Source organism: Anthonomus grandis, chromosome 5 (assembly GCF_022605725.1).
Source record: "Anthonomus grandis grandis chromosome 5, icAntGran1.3, whole genome shotgun sequence".
NCBI lineage: Eukaryota > Metazoa > Arthropoda > Insecta > Coleoptera > Curculionidae > Anthonomus > Anthonomus grandis.
The window spans coordinates 9,891,947-9,904,312 of NC_065550.1; the positions used below are offsets into that span (position 1 = coordinate 9,891,947).

At 28.2% G+C, this 12,366-nt stretch overlaps 1 protein-coding gene and 1 long non-coding RNA gene across 4 annotated transcripts in view; one reads left to right on the forward strand and one right to left on the reverse strand.

Moving 5' to 3' along the window:
• The first annotated feature begins 3,107 nt into the window (after nt 1-3,107).
• LOC126736456 (A disintegrin and metalloproteinase with thrombospondin motifs 16) overlaps nt 3,108-12,366 on the forward strand; it is a 161,636-nt gene continuing 152,377 nt past the window's right edge. For 2 of the 3 annotated variants that reach the window (XM_050440810.1, XM_050440809.1), the window contains exon 1: nt 3,108-3,500. The gene's annotated coding sequence lies outside the window, so the exon portion shown is untranslated. The remainder of the gene's footprint in view (nt 3,501-12,366) is intronic. The other variant, XM_050440811.1, reaches the window with a different exon arrangement.
• On the reverse strand, nt 4,479-5,278 carry LOC126736483 (uncharacterized). Its single transcript, XR_007660671.1, has 2 exons — nt 4,977-5,278; nt 4,479-4,905 (listed from the first exon to the last, which is right to left on the reverse strand). It is a non-coding gene; the product is annotated as an uncharacterized LOC126736483 (long non-coding RNA).

A 12,366-nucleotide genomic window follows, 5' to 3' on the forward strand; every position in this document is an offset into this window, starting at 1 on the left:
TCAACTCGCTTATCGAAATCGTCTTCGGTTAACTCTAATATTTTCATTTTGAATGGATGAAATTTATGAAGTTTGGTAACTGTGTGAACAGAGCCTAATGAAATATCAGTGGCAGCAACAATTTTGCGTAATGAAGTATTAGGATTTATTCGAAAATGACCCAAAACTTCAACTTGAGCGGCTTCATCCAAAATTCACCGATGATCACGTTTTTTATTTGCAACAGATCCAGTTTCAGTAAATTTAGTAACAAGATCCAAAACATACCTATGCGAAGTTATTTTCTCCGGATGTCTGGCGTTAAATGTGACGGCAGTTTGCCGAACACATTGATTTTGGGTACCATAAATTAGAATAATTTCCACGCTTTCGGCTAGTGTGTAAACCATTTTGGAAGTAAAATCTTCAATTCAACAAATAATTCACTATTCCAAGAATGTCACAAATGTAACTAACGGCAAAATAAATTCTTTATTTTCCTTAGCAACTATAAATAACTAAGCAGGTATAACAATAAATACAGTTCGCCCAGGATGTCTGTGTTGATGAAAAGAATGCGGAAAAAAATTCAGGTTATTTAGTTTTTTCCACGTCTAAACTTTGGAATTGCTGCTTATGTTGGTAGTTTCCGTTTTAAATTATAAACTAATTGTAGATTTGGCAAAACCTAACGGGCAACATTTTGAACACTTATTGAAATAAAAACTGATATTTTCATGTTTTTGTTTTCTATCTGAACAAATTAAGATAAACAAAGATTTTTCTAATTTTCTTGAAAACGAATCGACCGATTTAAAAAAAAATCAAACGTCAAAATAAAAGACTTTGAAAGACCTTTTAAACAAGCTATTACTCGATACCCCTTGCCATTTAAAATGTTTAAGGGGATGACCCTGGGGGGCAGAGGGTGAAGTAACTTTAGGTTAGAAAGTTGTCCCCCTTGACAAATCTTTCGGCGTATTTCGGCGTTTTTTTTACTCAGTGGTTTTCGATAAATCCGTGGTGGGAAGTTTTCAAATTAAGAAAGAAAGAAAGAAAGAAGAAAGAAAATGTGCTATATTACGTAAGAATAATCTTGTGTACAAGCATCCTACAAGCTAAACAAACAAAACACAAATACAATTTCAAAAATTGACAAAACAATGAACAAAATGAAACACAAAAAGACAAAAATTTTTGAACATACTTAAATTAGAGATAACTAAATAAAACAATCAATTACTAAATAAAGGTAAACTTGTTGACAAAACTAGAGAAGAAAAAAGGAAAAAAAGAAAACTTTCCAACATGTCCAAGGTTAAAACATATCATTAAAAAAGTCATCCAGGTTATAATATGCCTTAGCCAATAAAAGCGTCTTTAATTCTTTTTTAAATTTCTTAACATCCGATATATGTCAACACACAGAGGAACATGATTGTAAATTTTTTTACTTATGTAAATTAATGAGTTTTTGGTAAGGGAAGACGTAGGAATAGGTAGGGGAACATCATTTACACGACGAGTCAAATGGCCAGTGTCAGAGGGTAGTTTGGGAATTTTGTGAATAAGAGCAGCTGTTTCTAAAATAAAGAGTGAAAAAAGAGTTAGGGATTTTTTCAGAAATGAAGAGGGGTTTGCAAGAATCTCTTAACTTAGCAGAACACAGGTATCTAACTGCTTTTTTTTGAATAACAAAGATAATGTTAAGTAGCCCCTTATTGGTTAAACCCCAAAAAGGCAAGCCATACCGAATATGAGATTCAATAAGTGAAAAGTACACTGAACGTGCAACATCCCCTCCCAGCTCTTGTTTTGCCATTCTTACTGCGAAACATCCAGAAGATAATTTCCCAGCAAAATGTAAAATATGATCTTCAAACCGAAGGCGACCATCAATGGTAATTCCTAGGAACTTGCAGCACTCTTTATTCTGCAAGAGGGAATTTTCGTCAAACATCAGACCCTGAACATCGTACTTAAACCCCATAATAGACGTCTTTCTTACATTAAATACGAGCCTGTTGGAAGCACACCACCCTGATAGAATCTGAAGGTCTTCAAGGATACAAGTCTTAATATAATCAGAATTTTTATAGCTCCATAGTATGGTGGTATCATCAGCAAACTGAACCACCTTGCCCTGCAGTCTCAATGAACTCAAGTCATCCACATACAGTAAAAATAACAGTGGTCCCAACACTGAACCCTGGGGAACGCCGCATTTTAGGGATCTAGAAGCAGACAAACGCCCAGACACTGTAACCTTCTGAGTACGATTTGAGATAGGACTCAAGCCATCGCAACGCTACGCCTCTAAAACCATATTTATCGAGCTTAGATAACAGTATTCCATGATCCACACAGTCAAATGTCTTGGATAAATCACAAAACACTGCCGCCGATGACTCTCCAGAATTCAAGGACACATAGACGCTCTCCAAAAAGCTAAAAACAGTATCATGAGTCCCTTTACCCGCTTGAAATCCAAACTGATTTGCAGACAAAATGCCATTATGATGTAAAAAGGACAAAATTCTGCTTTTTGCAAGTTTTTCAACTAACACCCTGTATAATATTTTGTTTTGTGTCAATCAAACTATTTAATAAAAGTCAATTTTCCTGAGTTTTTGTTTAATTATACTCGACCGACCATCTTCTCGAAACAGGTATGAGCTGCCCCTCCTAGCTGAAATCCTGGGTACGCCCTTGTGTCTTTCTCTCAAGAAAAAATAAGTGTTAGAGTCTGATGATAATAAGTGAACTTATTAAAATACATTACTTCTAACAAAGAGATCGGCATTTTCATTGTGTGAAATGTCTTCCCGCCCTTCCTAACGCTCTACTATATAGGATAAAAAGTCTTATTTTCAATCGTATATCATGGAAATCAATTGAGGTTTAAATAATTAATTTGTATTTTTTTTCTCTGTATGTTCTTTTTTCATTTCATCTACCTCTCGGTGAACCTGTTAATTAAAAAGCCGTTAATTAGTTATTAGTTTTATAATAAAATACTACAGTTATAAATATCTTTTAAATATAAATATCTTTTACTCTTAGGTCCCCTGCTCCCCCGATAACTTTCCCTCTCTGCCCAAAGAGCGAGTGGCGCGGCGGCGGATACTCGAGGACAATACTCGCGAGCGCGCATAGTTGGCTTTGCGAGCAGCCGCAGGCAGGCGCGCGCCAATTGTTGTTTTTTCCGTGACGTTTAATACACAATTTTTTTCTTCTTTTTGACTCGCGACCGCGAACTTTATTCTCTTAAATTTTCGACGGTTTTTGTCAGTTTCCGATCGGTTGTGGACCTGGACGCACTTGTCAGAGGTCGACGTCTTAACCGAACAATTCCTATTGCTGACTTGTTTCACATTTTTATATAATCCAGGTGTTGAAAGTATGACAGTTTTCGGTAGTGCCTTTTTTCGGGTTTGATTATCTGTGCGTCATTTTTTTTTGACAAAGGATTAAACTTTTTGGTGGGTCTTCTTTTTTTTGGTTGAATTTTTAAAAATTAGGTAAGTTTGAGTGAATTTTGTGATGATTTTCCTACAAAAGCGGGCATTTTGACCCATTTAGCTATAACTTTGCATATACTTCAATAAGTTCGTTTTTTAAAACCAAGTTTTAACCTTATATCACTGGTACATGTTAATTAATATTTCTGTATTTTGCAAATAATGACTCATTTTCAGGAAAAGAAGATTTTAACTTTTTTTTTAAGTTTAGTCCTGTGCAAAATATACAAAAATGGTGAAGGTTTTTTAGTTTAACTTTAAATAAATTAATAATATTATTTCCTAACACTTTTTCCTTCATTATTTTATAGGTTTATTAGATAGTTTTCTTAATAATGTATTTTATTATATTTAGCAAGTTTAACTATAATTTATTTTCTAGTAGACTTGACTGCTGTACCGTACAAAAAGTCAAATCTTTTGCAAAAAATAAAAGAAACCTAATACATGAAATTACTGTAACATAGATTTTGTGATTTCACCTTTTTTATACGTCACGATACGATGTCACCGGGTTTATGGTATGGATGCTAAACAATGAAAACTGTTTAAAAACTATGAAAAACGTATTAACATAAAAAAAATTGTAATTATAGCACCTTAATATAATATTAAAAAAACTAAGTGTATAATAAGTCCTTTATAACAAGTTAAAAAATAACAAATAATTTTCCAGTGATCACAATTCTCTTTTTAACTAATTACTAACATAAATCACGGGTTTGTCATTTATATATCTACTCGCACTAATAATATCGCACTAGATCTAGTTTACATTTTTTGATTGTTTACTAATTATCTCTTTTATACACACGTCGATTAGCATAATCACAAAATTTTCTCTACTGGGTACTTCAAACTATGGCGTCAACAGTAATTTTCTTAAATGAAAAACTCTGTATATCATGACATTTTAGAATTATATATTCTAAATACTTTTTATAAGGTTTGTCAAATTTCACGTAAGAGAAAAAAAAATTAAAAATTATACAATATTTATTGCAACTTCAATTTTGTTATACATTTACTTCAATGCATTTTTGAACCCGGTAAATAACTTCCAATTGCACATTTTCAATCACTTGCGGATCGTTTAGTCTAATTTTTGTCGAATTCTTTCATTTAAATCATTATATGAATATTTATAAAGTTTATATGAATATTTGGTCTATTCATATAAATTTTGGACTTCAAATAGGTTCTTTTTGAGGGCGGTGTGTATCGTATTCTTGGGTCCAATGAGGATTTTTGGTTTCCTAATATCTGCATTTTTGCCTGTTAACATGTCCCTTTAACATAAAGGTGGCCTCATCAGAAAAAATAATGTTTTGAATGAAATTTCCATTGTTATTGTTAGCCTCAAGAATCTGCTCATAAAACTGCACTCGGGGGTCAAAATCGTCTTCTAACAATTCAGGTATCAGTTGTACTTTATAAAATGAATATTTATTTACACGAAATATTTTGACCACTGACCTTCCTGAAAAATTATAGTTTCTGGAAATTGTACTAATCGCAACATAGAGATAATTCTCTGTTTCTAATAGAACATATCTTCAAATACTTTTGGAGGTTTTCCTTTAAATAAATTTCTTACATGGCCGTGTTCCCTAAATTTTAATTCAATTTTACTAATGGTGGATCTAGTAATTGCAGGACGATCAGCATGGGTTACATTAAACATATTACAGACTTCTTGTTGTATCATGAATATTTCAATTCGTTCTTTCTCAGATAAATGCATTTTATTAAAAAATGATGCCTGAAATGACAACTAATATGGCAATGATACTTACACATGCAAAACAAACCGTTATGAAGTAGGTTCTAAAATTGGAAGCTGTTTGAAAATAATAATGTCTACTTAGCTTCTAAGAAATCACATTAAAAATTAATGTTAGCGAAATAGATTCTACTTGAGACCTCCTGTAACCAAAATTTTCATTAGACGCATTGAATCAAATCGACAATAAATTAAACATAGTTGCAATAAATGTAGAATAAGTTTGTGTGTTTTAATTTCATATGTTTCGTTAGTCTGTTATATCATATTTGACTTTGGGCATATGATTTCCTATACAAAAAGTATTCAGAATATACCATAGAATTGTAAAACGTCATATAGGGTATTTTATTTAAAAAAATGAATGTTAATGGCATAGTTTCTACTTGAGGCACCTTATATAAAAAATATATTATTTAAGAAAACGCACATACTGGCTTCTACAAGAAAAGTGCTTTTTATCTTTTTTTTTTTGTTTCTAACCAGTTTTTTACTTTATTTAATCCCTCTATAGCAAATTGTTTCGCTTGATCCCCATATATATTATCAAAAAGCAAAACCGTATCATAGTTACGATTTTGATTTGAGATAATATTAGGTTTCTCTAAGAAAATTTTAAGGAAAGAGTTTATGTTAACTATAAACAGAACAGACCAGCAACCCTTGGGAATTTTTATTTTTATAACTTGTTCTTTACTAAATGTGTTATTTATTTTAGTAATTTGGCGTTTATTCTGTAAATAGTTTTACATTGTTTTCAACGCATTCCTTCTTATTCCAACATGCTCCAAAACTTCAATCAGCTTATCAAATGCCTTGGCCAGTATGAATGAATACGCCAAGATATTTTCTACTATTATTTATGACTGCGGATTTAAGTTTGTGTAATGCGTTAATAGAGCTATATCCCAGCATAAACCCATATTAATTTCCAGATTATTTCATTTTTAAATAAAAGTTTAATAATCTGTCTTTTAGAGTTTTTCTAAAGATTTTTGCGAGGTAAGTAAGCTGATTGGTCGATAATTATCTTTGATGCTTTTAGGTCCTACTTTATAGATAGGCGTGACCGCAAATTTAAAGCTAGAGGGCATTTTTTCAGATTCGTAAATAAAAAAGTAAAAAAGTACATTAAATATATTTTTTTATTTTCATGAGATAAAACCTCTAATATTTATACAAATGCTGCATACTGCAGAGTTGGACAAGATACTTGCAGAACGTAAATGGGATTGATTATTTCAAAAAGGATAATTTCTAGAAATATTATATTATTTTTAAAATATATATAAAAATTATCTTCTAAAAAAAGCAACCACTAAAAAGTTATGCTATATTTGGAAATGTATACTATTTGACGCTCTCTACTAGTATTATTTAAGCAGAAGCACAGTCTAACAATTGAAATCTATATACTTTGGCAGAAGCAATTAATAATATTTTCTGCTTACTAAATCTAAATATCGCTATAAGTTCGTTCTTTGGCGGTTCTAATTATTGGAGAAAATTGATACAAAACATTTTAATTATGTCTAATAATATTAAAAAAAAACATTTCTACTGAATTCCAGTATTACATTTTTGTGCCTATATCCTAACAAAATATTTCAAAAAGATGCCTTAATGAATCAGTTAAATCGGTAGACTATATTGCATTTTCTCAAATCTAGAACGGATATTACAGTTTTTTACGAGCATGTTTTGGTCTTAATTACAAGACGCGAATTGCGTCATGGAATTGTGAAAAACAAATCAACTAAAACTCTGAAAGAGGTAATACCTTCTATGACGCAAAGGTTATATTCAGGCTTAAATTTATGATATTTTATGGTTTAAGTATATGTGTAACCGGTTATCAATCATGCTTTGAAAATATCCTAAAAGCACTTTCAAATATAAATAACTTACCTCCAAAAAACTTAGATTTTGTTTATTTTTTTAAATTCATCATACATTATTATTGATAATAAGAAGAAAAGGCATTTTATCGTTTAGTTTGGGAATTATTAAGACTGTAGGACATTTAGTGAGTTGTATTGACATACAACCTATTACAAGCATAAAAACTCAGTTTTCAAATATATAATTACCTTCAAATTAAATCAAATATACTACATGATTGAAAAATGTATACATGTTTTTTTTTATATTTTCAATTAAAAATTACCTTAGCCATATTTCTTTAATAGGTGCCTAGATGACTACACATCTATATTCAATTGCTATCTTGTTATTTAAAAATTTAATCACATCCAATATATTAGTAGTTCTTTTTATGTCCTCTTAAGAAGATATAAATGTAATTGAAATTAACTAGACTTAAACTAAACTAAAATTACATTATTATATTTAATTCAACATTTAATTGTACTGAGAGACAAAAAAGTATAATTAACTTATTTTTGCGCTACAGAAGTAAATTGCGTCGACCACTGTATTAAACAATGCATACCAGTATCAATACTATTACAATACAATGCACCATTACAAGTTTCTTTGAAGCTAATATATCTGATCATTAAATAGTTGTTATTTATAAACAGAAAGGCCTGTGGCAACATTGTATAATAAACTTTATACAAAACAAAATTATTTTACTCATAATATTGCGTTTACAATAAATGTAATAAAAAATAAATGGCAATAAATCATATGTTAAAATTGATAACTCTATATGCTGAATATAAAATATATTTAAAAAAATTAGCAGAAGACTTATGAAACTCAAAATTTCATCTTGAAGATATGTATTATTTTGCATATTTGTAATGCAATAATGCTTTAAATCTTTTCGAACCAATTCAAATTTTAGAAAGAAATAGAAACTTACATAAGTATGACTAAGGCTAAGATATTTATTTTCCTCTTAAGATAAGCTTAATATTTAGCTAAGTTAATAATTGTTTTTCTAAATATTGTGTATTGCTTAATGGTTTAGAATAAATTATACCGGGTGACACAGAAAAAAAGGATATAGGTCCAAAAACTTCTTCAGACGATCAATTATATATTATGTCGACGTTTAGATCCCCATAGGATCATCCTCAAGACTCTAAAAGATAGATAAAACCAAATAAAATTATTAAATTAAAAATCATTGAACCAATTTTAGACAATTAAAATCACATTAAAAAAAAATTCTGAAGAATTTTTTAAAAGCTTAACTAGAATTAAAAAAAAATTAACACTCAATACAATTTTGAAAACCTTCGAAATTTAAAAACCAAAAGATTACAATAGACATTAGGAACATTCTATCAATACGAAAAAGTGCATATACACTTATATATACTGTAGATCGTCCTCGTTAATAATAATAACTGTAATATCATAATGAATATAAGAATGTATATTAAGTTGTTTCGCCGGTACAGTTCTGGATTTTGCATTTTCCGCTTCAATTTTTGAAAGTACGTATGTGCGGAAATATAACGTTCTAGGTAGTAAGTTGCATACAATTTCCCGTACACTAAATGCATTAATTTTTCTTCATTGGTAAACATTTTACATATTCATAAATATTATTTTTTTAGAAACTTAGGATCTCTCTAGCTTCAGAAGCTAGCTTGTTAATCCAAAAGTGATGATAAATAACTGAATATATCAAAAAATGCTCTTATTACAATTATGTCAAAAAAAAATTATTTCTTTATTTTGAAAAGTGAAAAGTTATTAAATGTTTTTTTTTCTTGTATCACTTGTTATGTTATAATTTATATAAACTACATTTATATTAATTTCAAAGTAATTATTATAAAAAAAGATTACTATATGTGCCTAAATAGTTTTCGATCAGTTAGATTTGGCAATTTATGACTTAAAACATTTAAAAAATAGCTTTTGAAAAATGTACATATTAATAAGTATTGTTTTTTGATGTATTCGCAATTAATATTAAACTTTTACTTTTTTACTTATACCAAATATTTTTGAAGTATAAGCGTTCATTGAGAATATACCCATATTCTCAATCAGCGGTATAAGCAAATAAATAAAAAACAATTTTCATTTCATTATAGTTTACTGACTTCATTGCCCGTTAACATCACTTCTTTTAAAGTATTTTATCTTTTTCATATTCTGTAAATATTTAACAAAAACACTAAAATCTTAGTAAATATAATCTGTCAATTTAAACAAGAGTTTTTTAAAAAATATTTTTATAACAATTAAATAAAATAATATTTATTATACTCAGAAGAGCAATATAGTTAAGGGTGATAAATATTATTTATCTAAGTTGCATTCCGATTGATTTTTCTTTAGTTATGAAAGAATATAAATATCACCATGATTTTACTTATATAATTTTTTATACCTTCTTCCAGTTTTGGTTTAAAACATGTATATTACATTATTAAAACGCATTTTTGTTTTTAAACAAAATTTATTTAAATTCTGAAAAGAACTTTAGTGCTGTCGAGAAAGGAATAAAAAAAATTGTATAGATTTATATCCTAGTAGTAATAACTATTAATGTAGCTTATTGACTTTATTCCCTGCTGATATCAATATTTTATTTGGGGATTTATTGAATAAATTATTTAAAAATATGTTCAAAAAGTGAATATTAACATCATCATTGGAACTTATTAGCATTTAGGGCTTATGAAAAACTTATTTATTAGTATTAAACATTGATAAACTATATTTTATAAATATAATTACCTCATTCAAAAATAATTATAAATAAAATAAAAAGCCTTAGGCTGTTTGAAATTTTAACTAATTTTCTTACTTTATTAGCACCTGACATCACTCTTTTCAAATGATCCTGCTTTAAATACACAAGGTAATAAAAATATGCAATAAATGTTACATGTCAATCCTTATAGGTATTTTAAGTTTTGATTATAAATATATTTTTATCATCAAAATTACGTTACATTAAGTATATGTTTTCAGAAAACGGAAACTAAAAAAATTATTAGTCAGAAAAAAATTTAATTTAGATCAGTTTACTTCACAAATTTGAAAATTGGGAGTTCATCAATATTATATCGCCCAATAAAATGGGTGCATATAGAGAGGGATATAATAGGAAGGTAGAAAAATAATTTAAAGAGCACAAATTCACCTTTCTAGAGAGAAACTTTTACTAGAAACTTTAATTAGAATTAATTAATGGCTAATATAATCCTTAATAATATCTACCAAAAATGTTGTTAATTTTAGTGTTGTATCCGTCTGTTCCGAATGAAAAGTTGCAAACAGGTAAAGATCGATTTCGTTCGCTATGTTTTTTTAACGAAAAGGCTGTTGGAATAAAAATGTATACTCATCCAATTTATCAGTTATACTTCATATTTTAACAAATCGAAGATTTTAGTTAGTAAGCAACATCTACTTACACATCTTACATTGATTGGACTTGTAGGAGCTTTTTGAATAAATAGGGTTTTTTCAAATATTTAATTTTTTTAATAATTATATTAAATCTCTTTTAAAGAATCGTGATTCCGGAAGTTGCTTTCATATATCATTAAAAATAGTATACTCGATATTAAAGAATAAAAATGAATGGTGGAACTTAACAAAACCTAAACAAGCATTTTCGATTATTTAGAAACGTTGATAATGATTGTTTGGAGTGGATTCCTCGAGTCATAAATGACCTAATTTTTTTAGAAGATAAAATGTGGCATAAATGAAAATATAAATTTGAAAAAAAAATTTTTTAGTAAAATCAGAATATAATAAAAACTTTTTTTAAGTAGTCACTGTTTTGAGTTTTTTGTATGGTGTTTGAAACTTCTTCAGTTTGTGAATGGAATTTTGATGACTATTGATGATGAAATTAATAAATAAGGCCAATAATTTATTTAATTTTTTTAATAGCAGAATAAGTCATAGCAAGTTTGCAGATAGGCCATAAGTTTATGATTTTTAAATAAATAAATATCTTTTGACTGAAAAAATTTCGTAATACCCTTTAATGTCTAGAAAATTAATAATTTTCTAGACATTATAATTGTTTTTATATTGTTAAAAAAATATTATCAAGGTAGGCCTACGTAGATATACTAAAAATAACTAATAAATATGTTAACTTTTACCAAATTTGAGATTAGAAAAAAGAGAAAAATCTGCAACTAAATTAATTTTTAACACACTGACCTCATTTAAAAATTTGTGTAACCTCCGATCAGCATTACGAAGAAAGTTATTTAACATATAAGTACGTGCTTAAGAGATATACTTTTTCCTTTTACTTTCTTCGGCATGGAGGATTATTTGTCAACATGTAAATATGCATATGTTATTCTTAAAATTAATAAAAAGGTATAATAATTGTATCTTTCTGGAGTTATGTATTGTAATAAACAATACTAATTTTCTTATAAACATAAAAAGTTTTTTGATTTGATAATTACATTACATATATTATTATTGCAAAATATTAAATTAAAAATAAATATTTTTAAAAAATTTTAATAAATATGAAAAAATATAAAAAATCCATTCAACGTTTTTTAAAAATTTTTAATGAAATCCTTGAACAAAAAACAGTTCTTCAAATAAAATTAACATTTACAAGGCAGGCCAACAGCTGAGTTCACGTTTACATAAGACGGTGATAGCCAAAAAATAATTGCGACATACGCGACCAAAGTCGCTAAGTAAACCAGTCAAGCTCGTCGAATTTAAATTTTAAATTTGACCTGATCCGAAAAATTACCGAAGATTTTATTTTATGCCATAGTTTTGGTCTTTATTATTCCCGTTAAAATATTATTATTGCCACGTTTAAAATATTCAAAGAATTTCTCAAATTAGAGATCAAGTTGGAAACAAATTAAGTCAATGAAGATATTAAAGTCGTATGTGCTGTACGCCATACCGTATTGTATTTTATTGTATTACCTTAGACTTGCCTGGGCCTTGCAAGAAGATAAATAATGCTTACATTTTATATAGTTAATAATTATGTTAGATTTATTTATGGTCTAAGAAAAATTGATAATGTATGTGCTAAAATAAGGGAAATGAACGGGTAAAAAATAAATGTTTATTTAAATATTTGCTGATGGTATTCATGTATAAGTTTTTTAAGAAATTATGCAAAATATCTGTTCTCATATT